General features: G+C 41.3%; 1 protein-coding gene and 1 long non-coding RNA gene across 6 annotated transcripts in view; one reads left to right on the top strand and one right to left on the bottom strand.

Moving 5' to 3' along the window:
- Window positions 1–320: 320 nt before the first annotated feature.
- LOC139437885 (uncharacterized) lies at window positions 321–1,814 on the bottom strand. Its single transcript, XR_011647799.1, has 2 exons — window positions 1,272–1,814; window positions 321–736 (listed from the first exon to the last, which is right to left on the bottom strand). It is a non-coding gene; the product is annotated as an uncharacterized lncRNA (long non-coding RNA).
- Window positions 1,815–1,866: 52 nt separating this feature from the next.
- Window positions 1,867–10,551, top strand: part of SYNE2 (spectrin repeat containing nuclear envelope protein 2) — a 400,819-nt gene continuing 392,134 nt past the window's right edge. For all 5 annotated transcript variants that reach the window (XM_058293295.2, XM_071213892.1, XM_058293293.2 and 2 more), the window contains exon 1: window positions 1,867–2,099. The gene's annotated coding sequence lies outside the window, so the exon portion shown is untranslated. The remainder of the gene's footprint in view (window positions 2,100–10,551) is intronic.

The raw sequence follows: 10,551 nt of genomic DNA, 5'->3' as shown, positions 1-10,551 counted from the left end.
GTTGTCAATTGAGTTAGGTTTTATCAATTTATTTTAAATGAGTAGCTTATAATGTAAGCATGCATGCTGGATTTATAGCAACCCTTACTCTCTGCCAGAGATGTAAGCATGCCCAGTGTTGTGTTTCAAAATAACTGGGTGTGTCTCTGTTTGGCTTAGCATTACGTTTTATTTTAATCTCAAAGTGTGGAGGATTTGTTTCAGTGATCCTGCCATTAGTCTAATTTGTTGTCTTGAAAGCAGATATTAAATTAATATCCATATTGGGATGGCTAGGAGACACCATGGTAATTAAAAGGTTTTAACTGGAAGCACTTGAAAACATTTCAAGAAATTTTATTCTAGAGTCAAGTCTTAAGTATACTAACCATGCAATATAGAACAACAGTCCCTCCACTTGGAGGACTTGTGATAGAGATAACAAGAAGGGAAAATAAGAAAATTATTCATAACATTTTCTTGAGGGACTGTTGACATGATGATTATGCATCATTTACCATAAAGAAAACAATGGACATATAATGGAAACGTATAGTACGGAAGAGGAAAAGAGCAGACAATGCTTTGTGACAGCTCCATGAACTTGAGCAAACTTCTCCCTGAAAGTGGCTCTCTGACTTGCATGTATCTTGGCAGGCAGAATAGCTCTACGAAAAGACACCTCAGGAACAGAAGGCCCTTCTTGCTTTGTAGACCTTCTTTGAGACCCGAGTCATTATTCATAAATAATGCAAACCTAGGTAGTTGGAAGGAGAAGTGATACCATTAGAACTATTAATTGGAATACAAGGAACGACTTTCAGACTGGCAATATGCTGTTTTGTGAAGAGCTGAGCTATTGACCATCAGTAAAACATATCAAATAATTTACTTGAATCATCCTGGTTACTCACAAATGTTCAAATTATTTAGCTAATAGTGGGTAAAATTCACAACTAATTTTTAAAATTAATATGTTGATTGAATCCATTATCAAATCTCTACTCTCACCTCCTCACCATTCAGTTTGGATCTCATAAATACCAAATTTAACCAACTAATCCAGGCAAAATTTTGTAGCCACACAACTCTGATTACTATCGAAACTCAATAGCTAATTTAAAGTCACTGCTTGCCTCTTTCTGTAAGACTGAAGTGATACAATGCTTTTCTTTCATTTAGGAGCTCGAGTACTTGAGTAATTTTGTAATATCAAAGAGTGGGAGTCAATTCACATCATCCCGGAGGCCAAAGGGATTGCGTAATTTGCTGGAAGGAAATCAAACTGGTACCTGCCGGACGAATTTCCAAAGAGTCAAATCTAGAGTTTCAGACTTGGACGGTCTATATCGTGTCATTAAATTGAAGCCGGCTCCCCAAAGCTTACCCTGGGCCGGGGAAGGGCCCAGGAATCTGCTCTGTTAACAAGCGCTTCTCCTTTCCTCCCGGCGATGCCGAGGTCCGGACCACCCTCTAAGAGCTACGTAAGATCTTAAAAGACCACCGAATCCAAACCTTTTGTTTTACCAAGGTGGACACTGAGGCCCACAAAGGTTAAATGAATTGAACAAGGTCTCGTAGTTAAGTCCTGGCAGATCTGCTCCCTCTTACTTCCATTTCAAAGACCCAGGGGTTCAGGAATGTTGGAGAAGTTCCTCGCAGAAATAGGCTGGAAAAGCTTTCTGTGAGAGTTGGTGATCTCCCACCACTAGTCCCAGGCAGGAAAAAAAGTCCTTATCCAGAACTCGGAGACGGTATCTTCCTAGGACCATGTCTGAGGCTGCAAAACAGGGAATGAAAGTTGTCAGCCCAGGGCGGCCGCCGCTCCCGGGGGAGGGGTGTGCTCCGCCCCCCGCTCGCGGGCGCGCTCGGCACTGGCCTCCGCGCGGAGAGCGCGGGACTGGGCGGCTCGCAGCGGGCGGGGAAGGCGCGGGGCGTGGTTTGCAGCTCCGCGAGCGCCGAGGAGCGGAGCGCGCTCTGCTGCGCACCGAGCCTTCCGCACGACCGGGAAAGCGAGCGGGGTAACGAGCAAAAGCCGCGATCAAGGGAGCAAGCCAGCCGGGTGCCGACCTGGGGCGGCCCCGGCCCGCGCCCTCGTCCCTCGGCTGGGCCGGCAGCGGGTGAGCGGGGGCCGCGGGGCCCCAGCGCCCCGGTGCGCCCCAAAGAGAGAGGGCTGGGGCGGGGAGGGAGGAGAAGGGAGGAAAGAAAAGGGGCGGGGGCGAGGAAGGGAAAGGTCCCCGAGCCGGGGACTGGGGCGGCGGGGACGGGAACCGATCAGATGTCCGGGTCCGAGCCCGGCCACGAGAAACTTTGCCCGGGTGGGGGGAGCAGGGTGTGCGGAGGACGCCGCAAACTTGTCAGCGGGCGGGGCGCTTGGGGACTGGAGCCAGCGCCAGCGGGTGGCGTTTGTCTCTCAGGCTTCTTTGTGTCACCTTCGGGCCCCAGCTCTCCGGTCTGCCCAGCTCGGGAAGGGGCTGTGCGGGGTTCGGCCTGGGCCCCCCGGCCGCCCCCCCCCGGCCCAGCCTCCCGCGCTCGGTGCCTGCTGATTGTTTTCATTCCTCGCGTCACGCCTGGGCGGGAAAGATTTTGAACGCCGCGTGAGATAGATCGCCGAGAGCCGCGGCGCCGAGATTGCAAAATCGTGGGCGGCGCGAGGCTCGCCCCGAGTCCCCGAGAACCCGGGCGGACCCGGGCTGGAGCGGGCACAGGGGACCCTCCAGCCCCGCACTCGAGGAACCGCAGCGCGCGAGGCTGCAAAGCGCCCCTGCGGCGGGGGCGGCTCTCACGGCTCGGATTATAATTCCGTCTTGATTGCTTGGGGTCTTTGTTGTCTGAAATTGCCTTTAGGGTCTGACGGTAGCACCTTCTCCGTGGGTTATTTTTCTTCGGTGGAGAAAGGAAGGGAGGGCTGTGTGTGGAGTCCTTGCTGCTCAAAACGACATTCGGCGCCTTATTTGATGGAGGTTGAGAAGTCCCGTGTAGCCTTTGCCTTTGTGGACGCCTGTTATTTCCTAAAGTTATTATTTCCCCCTCCCTAGTGGAAGGGAGCGGCGGAGCTAGATGCCAGCGGGCGCGATTGTGTTCAAGCACCAGCAAGTCGGAGCCAAACCGTGAAGGTTCTTTCCAGCCGCTCCACACGTTTGCATCGCTCTTATTTTTATTTTGATTTTTTTAAGTTTGTTTGATTTCTAGCAACTTTCACCTGCTTTTCTAAGAGTTAGCATAGCACCGAAGGCCTCATTGCAGATAATAGGCGGTTAGTGTGGATGGGTTCAGTCACTTCTGGGGTGGGGAAATGTCGGAGCCAAACCGGGCCCGCCCCCCAGTCAGGTTCCTGTCTTTGAAACATTGTGAACATCGACAGTGGAGAGTGTTCACCTTTTATGGTTGCAACATTTGTTGTGTTTTTCTGGTTTAATGCATGACTCCTTTAGTTTTCTTTCTGGAAAACTGTGGAGGCTCCCAAGGGCTTTTCTGAGATAATTACTGTTACCAAAGGGCCTTAGGCCTCCCCCCAGCCTTTGCTTCCCACCACCTCTCAGCTCAGCACCCCAGGGAAGGAGGGAACAGGTGTAATCCTCATTAAGTCTTTTCCTTGTGAAGACTCTGGAGATGTCAAAATAAGTGAAGAGTGGAAATTTTTAGTTCTTTGTCTATCTGTTTGAGTAAATGCGCCTTGTTTGAGTTCAGCAGAACTCGAAAGCAAACCAGTTTGGGTCAGCTCAGCCTTGTGCATGAAGATTGTTTCAAAAGTCATGTGAATAAGTTTACTTAATTAGAAAGCCACTTCGGTGGCTTAGTGCTAATTGTGTTTGCAGGATATTCCAATATGTTTTGAGAATTGAGTCATGGGATTATTTTAGGTAGTGCCCTCAGTAGCAAAAAGTGAGAGTTTAAAGTAAAGTTCAAAAACAGAAGCAGTCACCTTTTAAGTAAGGAGAGGGTGAAAGGGAAGTGATTGATTATTCATTTGACATTATTCATTTGTTTTAAATATAGATTGGCAATAATTTCACAAAATGGTGTATTCGTTTTCTGAAACATGCCCCTGCCATATGCCAGCCACTGTGCTGGCCTCTGGGGATCCAAATAGTAATAGTTACCATCTCTGGAGAGCTTATTTTGTATCAGTAAATGCTTTACATAAATTACCTTGTTCATCTAGTAAGTGTTTCTTGAATACTTACAATGTATTGTGCTAGGTTCTAGGCATACAATGATGCACAAGACCCCTGTGGTTCTTGCCCTTAGCTAGTGCGGACCATGGGCGGAAAATAAAACACAATTCTAAACTAATTGTAGGTTTTACAGTATAAGTCACATCACATCCCTCTCAGAAGCTGCCAGTGGCTTCCCATCTCCCTGGGTGTCAGAGGCAAGGCTTAGCAGTGGCCCCCAGAGCTTACTGATCTGCCTCACTCTCTATCCCGTGACCTTTCTAATCTCATCTGCTGCTGTTGTCCTCACTCCTGGCTCTACAGCCAAACTCCCTCCTTGCTGCTTGAGGGCTTTTGTGCTTGCTGTTTCCTTTGCTTGGAATGTTACCCCCTCCCATATCTGTGTGGGTCTCTCCCTCATTTCCTTCACTTTATTAATGCTGTTTCTCAACGAGCCTTTGCTAACTCCCGGATTTAAAGTCACAACCACCTTTCCCACTTCCATAACTTATTTTTTTTCTACATAGAACTTATGGTCGCATACTATTATAGATATAATATATATAATATATTATATATATAATATATATTTACTCATTTGTTTATTGTCTGTCTTCCTCTACTGGGTTCTACACACCATCAGGGCTGTTTTGGTCACTGCTGTATTGTCAGAATCTTGCGCAGTGCCTGGCACATAATAGGGCCTCAGTAAATATTTGTTGATTGAATGTTATTGAATGAAATGAAGGAAACAACAGGTGCTGAGACAAAGAATAACCAGGGGCTCCTATGTTAATAGTAAGGAGAGTTCTCTGTGGAGGAGATTTGAAGAGAAGGAACTAGCCACGATGTTGGTGTGTGCGTGTGTGCGCGAGACTGTGGAGAGGAGAGATGTGTGGAAGAAGGTAAGGCAAAGGGAATAGCATGTACGAACGCCTTGAGGCAGAAAGGAGCTCGGCTCTGTGGATTTATATGTCACAGAAAGAAGGACATTGTGGCTGAGCACTGGCAACTAGAGGAAGAGTAGGACTAAATGAGGATAGCGTGGTACTCAGGTGTCAGATCATGCAAGGCCTTGTAGCCAAATTTTGAATAAACTCACATTGAATCCTCATATATGCCCTAAATACCTTAGTAGCCCTGTTTTATAGTTTTAAAAAACTGGGCATCAGAGAGATTGTGACTTTCTGAGGTTATACAGTAGGCGAATGGAAGATTGGAAGTCAGGCTCTTAGATTCCAAAGCACTTATATTTGAACCCTATACCAAGATCAAAAGGTGTATTTCCCATCCTGATGGAGTTAGTCCAGTGAGAAGCTACATTGCAGTATCCACATGGTGGTGCCAGGAAAGATGTACTTCCTGGGGACTGTGGGAGGAGGGAAGCACCTAATCCTGCCTGGGAGTGGGACAGGCCAGACTGAACAAAGCTAAATAATTTTTCCTTTTTTATTTTTATGAAGTATTTGAGATTAACTACATCTTAATGAAGAAATAATGAAAATATTTAGTACAGTAACCTTTTCTCCAGGGCTTCACTGTGTGTTTGCCTTTTATTTTCTTAGACAGAAGATTTGGTTTCATATGTACCCATGACCTATGTTGTGTGTCCCCTTTCCTACTTTCGTCAAATAAAGGATTAAGGGACTGTGTCTGGAATAGTGTAAAATCACTTATGATTGAAACCTGTAATTCACAAAATTAATTGCAAGTTCTTTTTTTTGCTTGTTTTTCTTAAACTGTCTAAGCTTTTTGGTTTTGTGTGGTAATTTAAAAACAGCTTTATTGAGTGTAATTGACATATTTAAAGTATAAACTTTGATAAGATTTTGACTTGTGTATGTACCTGTGAAATCATTTTTCTCTCTGGTCCCTTAATGCACTCTGTATCCCCTTCCTCAGATAATCAATCATCAACTTTTTGACCCTAGGGATTAGTTTTAATTTTCAGACTTTATATCAATGGTTTCATACAGTATGTTCTCTCTGTCTCTCTCTCTGTCTCCCCCCCCACCCCGCCCCTTGTTCTTTTGGTCAGGCTTCTTTTCACTTAGCATAATTGTTTTGAGATTCATCCATGTTGTTGTAGGTATCATTAGTTTGTTCCTCTTTATTGCTGAATAATATTCCATTGTATCGCTGTATGATCCAATCATTTATTGATGGACATTTAAGTTGTTCACAATTTTTGACTCTTAAAAAATAAAGCTGGTAGGAACGTTATGTATAAGTCTTTGTATGGACATATGCATTTCTTTTCAGTAAGTGCCTAGAAGTGGAATAGTGGCATAGTATGGTAGTTTTATATTTAACTTTTTAAAGAAACTGTCACACATTTCCAAAGTGGTTGTACCTTTTTACATGCCCAAAGTACTGTATGAGGGTTCTCATTCCACATCCTTGCCAACACACGGAATGGGCGGGCTTTTAATAGCCCTTCTAGTAGGCATGTAGCGTATCTCATTGTTTTAATTTGTATTTTCTGACAAGTAATGATATTGAGCATCTTTTCATGTGCTTATTTACCATCCATATTTCTTGTTGTTGAACTGTCTATTCAAATTGTTTGCCTATTTGGGGAGGGGAGGTTTGTTGTTTTCTTATTGTTTAGTTTTTAAGGTTCTTTGAATATTCTGGATACAAGTCCGTTATCAGATATGTGATTTGAAAATATTTCCTTTCAGCCTATTGCTTGCCTTTTCATTCTCTTAACAGCATCTTTTTTTTTTTTTTTTTTTTTTAAAGGAGGCACTGGGGATTGAACCTGGGACCTTGTATAAATGAAGCAGACAGACACTCAACCACTGAGCTACATCTGCTCCCCTTAATAGTGTCTTTTGAAGAGCAGATGTTTTTAATTTTGGTGAAGTCTAATTTATCATTTAATCTTTTATGGATTGTCCTTTTGGTATTGTTTCTAAGAAACCTTTGCATAATTCAGGGTCACAAAGTTTTTCTCCTATGTTTTCTTCAAAAAGTTTTACAGTTTCAGATTTTACATTTAGGTCCTTGATATACTTTGAAGTATTTTTTGTTTGTTTGTTTATGGTGTAAAATATGGGTTGAAGTTCATTTCTTTTCACCTTTATTGAAAATAAGTTGTCTATATATATGAGTCCATTTCTGGATTCTATTTTGTTCCTTAGATCTATTTCTCTTCTTGATGTTGATACCCACAATGCTTTGATTACTAGAGCTTTATGATAAGTCTTGAAATGAGGTCTTACTCCTCCAGTTTTGTTTTTTTCAAAGTTGTTTTGTCAGTTTATGCTAAAATACTTGCTGAGCTTTTGATTGGGATTGTGCTGGATCTCAGATCAATTTTGGAGAGAATTGACATAAAAAAATAATGATTTTTTTTCCAGTTAATGTTCACAGTAGAGCTTTTCATTTATTTATGGCTTTTAAAATTTCTTTCAGCAATATTTATAGTTTTTAGTGTATAGGTCTTTCACTTTTTTTTTTGTACTTCATATTTTTGATGTTATGGTAAACAGCATTTTTAAAATAGCAATTTCTGATTTTTCATTGTTAGCATATAGAAATAAAATTGAGTTTTGTATATTGATCTTGTATTCTGAAACCTTGCTGAACACACTTATAGAACTTACTATTTCTAGAACTTTTTTGTAGATTTCAGTGGGTTTTCTATAGAAAAGATCATGTCCTCTGCAAATAAAGACAGTTTTACTTCTTTCTTTCCATTTTAAGTACTTTATATATTTTTTTCTTGCCTTATTGCCCTGGCTAAATCTCCAGGGCAATGTTGAACCAAAGCAGCGAGAACAGACATTCTTGTCCTGTTCCTGGTCTTAGAAGGAAAACATTCAGTTTTTCACCAGTAAGTGTGTAGTTAACTGTAGTTTTTTTTTTCTTCGATGCCCTTTATGGGTTGAGGAAATTCCCTTCTGTTCCTAATTTGCTTAAAGTTTTTTTTTTTTTAAACAGAAATGGATGTTGGATTTTGTCAAATACTTTTTCTGCATCTATTGAGATGGATGTATGTTTTTTGTGTTTTTTTCTATTAATAGGTTGTATTACATTGATTGATTTTTGTATGTTTAACCAACCCTGCATTCCTGGTTATAAACCCCACTAAGTAATGATACATTATCCTGTTTACATAATTTTTGGATTTTATTTGCTAGAATTTTATTTAGTTTTTTTTGAAGTTATGGTCATGAGGGTTATTGGTCTCTAGTTTCCATTTCCTGTAATATCTTTGTCTGGTTGTGGTGTCATTGTGCTGGTCGTGGAATGAGTTGTGAAATATTCTCTTCTCTTTGATTTTCTGGATGAGTTTATATAGAATTGGTTTTATTTGTTCCATAAACGTTTGGTAGAGTTTACCAGTGAAGTGATCTAGGGCTGAAGTTTTCTTTGTGGGAAAGTTTCAAGAACAAGTTCAATTTGAAAATTAGATATAGAACTATCCATATGATTTAATTCGTCTTGAATTAGCTTTGGAAGTGTATGTCTTTCAAGGAATTTGTCCCTTTTATCTGAATTGTCAAAATAATCATAAAAAATGTTCATAATAATGCTTTATTATCCTTTAAAAATCTATAGAATCCATAATGATGTCGCCCCCTCATAATTTGTATCTTTTATCTGATCTTCCTGGCTAGAGCAGTAGTTCTCAGCTGGGAATAATTTTGTCCATCCTACTTGTCCACTTTTCCACCCTGCCTGGGACATTTGGCAATGTCTGGAAACCATGTCGGTGGGTGGTTGTTCTTGGAATCTAGTGAATAGAGACCAGGTATGCTGCTAAATATCCTGCGATATCGAGACAATTCCCCACCCTGCAACAATGAAGAATCATTCAGCCAAAAATGTCAATAGTGCTGAAGTTGAGAAGCCCTGGTTTAGAGGTTTATAAATTTCATTGATCTTCTCAAAGAACCAGCTTTTGGTTTCATTGATACCACTATTGTTTTTCTATCTTTGTTTAATTGATTTTCTTCTTTTCTTATTTCATTTCTTTTACTTACTTGGGTGTAATGTGCTCTTCTTTATTGTGTGTGTGTGGTTTTTTTTTTTTAAGATTTATTTTATTATTTATTTTTCTCCCCTGTTGTCTGCTCTCTGTGTCCATTCACTGTGTGTTCTTCTGTGTCTGCTTACATTCTCGGTGGCACTGGGAATCTGTGTCTTGTTTCGTTGCGTCATCTGCTGTGTCAGCTCTGTGTGTGTGTGGCGCCACTCCTGGGTGGGTTGCACTTTTTTTGCACTGGGCAGCTCTCCTTATGGGGCGAACTCCTTGCGTGTGGGGCTTCCCTACGTGGGAGACACTCCTGCATGGCACAGCACTCCTTGCGTGCATCAGTATTGCCCGTGGGCCAGCTCACCACACAGGCCAGGAGGCCCTGGGTTTGAACCCTTGACCTCCCATATGGTAGGTGGACACTATCAGTTGAGCCACATTCACTTCCCTTATTGTGGTTTCACTGATTTGATACCTCTCTTTTTCTTTTCTGGCATGGGAATTTAATGCTATAAATTTCCTCTTATATACTGCTTTAGTGGCATCATACAAATTTTGGTATGGTGTGACTTCATTTTGATTCATTTCAAAATACTTTTTTGGCTCTCTCTGCCTAGAGAGCCCACACCAAATCTTGGTGTGTATTTCCATCTTTCTCTCCCATTTCTCAGCAAGCTCTGTTCTTTTCCCTATAAGTTCTTTTTTACTGGCTTAAATAAAAAAAACAAACATCAAACCACAACCAACCAACAACAACAACAAAAAAACAACAAAATCCTTTTTAATTTCCCTTTTGATTTCGTCTTTGCCCCCTAGGATATTTAAAAGTATATTATTTAGTTTCCAAGTATTTGGGGGATTTTCCAGGGATCTTTCTGTTATTAATTTAATTCCATATGGTCAAAAATATACTTTGTAAGGCTTTAATCCTTTAAAATTTATTGAGAGTTGTTTTATGGGCCAAAATACCATTTGTCTTGGTAAATGTATCATGTGCACTTGAAAAGAATGTATTCTAATCATATCATATCAAGGGAAACATATATCAACATGATTTACCACCACTAATGTTAATCCTGGTCACCTGTCTCAGGTAGTGTTTTTCAGGTTTCTCCACTGTGATGGTACTCTTTGTACTACCTCCCTTCCATACTGTCCTCTAGCAGAAGGGGTCACTATGTACAGCCTATTCCAAAGGAGGGGGTGATTCTGCTCCACTTCCTTGAAGTGTTGCTTTTTTAATCCAATCTGATAGTATTTGACTTTTGATTGGGGTGCTTAGACTATTTATATTTAAAGTGATTTTTTTTTATGCAGTTAGAATTATGTCTATCTTGCTATTTGTTTACTATTTTTCTCATCTTAGTTTTTTTTTTTCTTGGCAGAGAGAAAATTAAAAAAAAATTTTTTGTATAAGTTTTAGATTTA

Source organism: Dasypus novemcinctus, chromosome 3 (genome assembly GCF_030445035.2).
Source record: "Dasypus novemcinctus isolate mDasNov1 chromosome 3, mDasNov1.1.hap2, whole genome shotgun sequence".
In the NCBI taxonomy this organism is placed as follows: domain Eukaryota; kingdom Metazoa; phylum Chordata; class Mammalia; order Cingulata; family Dasypodidae; genus Dasypus; species Dasypus novemcinctus.
Note: the sequence above shows the minus strand (reverse complement) of the source record. Positions and strands in the feature narration are given on the sequence as shown.